The sequence below is a fragment of the Rhinolophus sinicus genome, linkage group LG07, assembly GCF_036562045.2.
Source record: "Rhinolophus sinicus isolate RSC01 linkage group LG07, ASM3656204v1, whole genome shotgun sequence".
Lineage (NCBI taxonomy): Eukaryota > Metazoa > Chordata > Mammalia > Chiroptera > Rhinolophidae > Rhinolophus > Rhinolophus sinicus.
In genome coordinates, this window is record NC_133757.1 from 55,550,329 (window position 1) to 55,552,885 (window position 2,557).

Genomic DNA, 2,557 nt, shown 5'->3' on the forward strand with positions numbered 1-2,557 from the left:
ATGGCTTGCTGTAATGTAAGTTAGAATCACTCTATCTCCCTTTATTTCTACCCGCAGGACAGTTACAACCTTCATACAAACCTGTTTGTTCTTCCACACAACAACCCTTCGAAAACGTCAGTAATTGGGTTCCCCAGAGTCTTCTTTTCTCTTCTCATTTCACATCTGCCCCAGACCATGCGGTTTCCAGGTGACCTCCCTCTTTCCCTCCCTCCCTTCTTACCTTGATATGAATCGTTTTCAGAATATTTTCCAGGGAGATGGAAGGAGAATCACATCTCACCTCACACAGCAGAAACTTAATAACATTTCCCTTTACACACTTTTGATTTCTCCTCCAAAGTCCACTGATCCTGTCACTAAGTACATCATCTTTCCCCTCCTCCCCCTCTTCCAGAGTGACCCTGTCAGCCTCCTACTCAGAATTCCTCAGTGGCCTCCAGGCCCACAGCTGAGTGTACGAGGCTGTGCCCTCTTCTCCATCACCAGCTGAGGTCTGGCTCCTTTCCCAAGCTGCCCTGTTCCTCTGACTCTGTGGTTTCGCACATGCTGTTCCTTCTCAGGATTGCCCTTGTACCAGTGTCCACTGTGGGCCATCTGGATTAAAATGTAATTATTTTTCAGATATCAGGTGACAGAGGTCTCCAGGGAGCCTTCCTGACTGCCCTCCCTTACCATTCTAGTTCTGCACCATTAGTTAACCTTGCGTTAGCACTATCTGCACCCCCACAAAAGTACTCATTACATGGTTCTCTCAGCATAATTGCTTTGCTTTTCTATCCTTGACCATAAGCTTCAAACATTTTATATCCGTGTGGGGACAAAGCCAGGAGTGCAGTTTCCAGACTCTCACCCTCATGTGGAAAGGTGCTCACTCGGGTAGTAAATGGCCATCAACCGTGATGGGATGGTCATCAGCTGTGGCTAGTTGGCCGTCAGCTGTAACCAGTGAGCCATTGGTCACTAATATAACTGTTGTGGCTACACTAGCAGAAAATGGGGGCTAGCAAGAAGATGGTGGCTGAGCTGGCAAGAGTGGCGGATTGCAGTTAGCAAGTGAGGTTGGTTGGCAGAGAGAGAGAAGCAGACGGCAGGTTGCGGAGAGTGTGGCTCCTCCTTCCTGTGTCTCCAACCCACCTGCCAGCGAGAATATAATGGTATGACTCCCCTATCTATGGCTCCATGGATGTTCCTTTTTGGCCTCACCATATCCTGCGTTCTTATGTGGGGAGCGGGAGCTGAGACCCCACATGACACCCTGCATGACAATCCTCAACACCAAATACACAAATACATTGACCAATGTAGAGCAGGACTGTCACCTCCCTTGTTCTTGTTTTTGTGTCTTTATTAATCTTGCTAAAGATGGCAATATTTTGTTATGTTTTGTTTTGTTTTTTAGTCTCGGACCCAGCCCAAACCACTAGACTTTTCCCCAAGGACTCTTTCTGAGTCAAATCTTTCCCTATCCTGAATTTATGAAAAAAATTTTTTTAATTGGGGAATATTGGGGAACAGTGTGTTTTTCCAGGGCCCATCAATCAGCTCCAATCTAGTTGTGGAGGGTGCAGCTCACTGGCCCATGTGGGAATCGAACTGGCAACCCTGTTCTTAAGAGCTCACGCTCTAACCAACTGAGCCATCCAGCCACCCCTGAATTAATTACTTGAAGGAGAGAATGTTAACAGGAACCTGTAGCAAATTGCTCCTTGTTCATTTTGGCCTCCCATCCAGCTTATCCAGGTCTTTTTGAATCTTGATTATGTGCACAAGTCCCAAGGTTTTTGTTCATTAGCCCCACAGCAGACCAATGAGGGTGTACCTTCCCCCATTACTCCCAGGCTCAGCACACAGCCAGCAAAATGCAGCAATTTCCCCTCCTTTGAAAGCCAACTCTGATCATTTCTGTCACTGCTTTATCTTCAAAGTCAACCAAATTGCAAGACGCTCTCCCATAATCTTGGACACTTAGTAGTACTCAGGAAATACAGTTCTCGAGTTCCCTCCCAGTCTGAGCCTCACCGGCCTCTCCCCAGGAGACCATGGCAGTCATCCCACCCCTGCCCCACAGTAACCATGTGCAGCTGACACGCTGCCATAAAAAATGCTGATATGTCAGAGGAGATGCAGCAAGACTCACTGGTGTGTGTCCCTCAGGCATTGGAGAAATGTGACATGGAGAAGGACAGGTCCTAAGCTCCTAGTAAGGAGCTTGACAAGAGCTCCAACCCCACCTGGCACTGCATTGTTGGGTGGGACTTCAGTAATTACGTGACACGTGAGACCAAACCCTTCATCTATGTCTACCTGGGCCAAGTGGCCGTTCTTCTGTTCAAATCTGGTTAAAAGTATGGACTGTGCCACTTGCCCAGTGATCCATCCAAAACAAGAATTGCAGCCTAAATTCAAAATGCCAGAAACTGAAAGCTTCAGCTTTGCCTGAAGCTTTGTTTGACCCTTTACTGTGTTGTTTTCTAGGATGCATTCTCTGTACTAGTTTGTTGTGGTTATAAAACAATTAGCAAAACAAAACAGAAATGTTAGTTCCCTTTAACCC

At 46.9% G+C, this 2,557-nt stretch overlaps 1 pseudogene; it reads left to right on the forward strand.

Annotated features, from left to right (window-relative positions):
* The first annotated feature begins 2,103 nt into the window (after positions 1-2,103).
* On the forward strand, positions 2,104-2,346 carry LOC109456936 (dynein light chain 1, cytoplasmic; annotated as a pseudogene).
* The last annotated feature ends 211 nt before the right edge of the window (positions 2,347-2,557 follow it).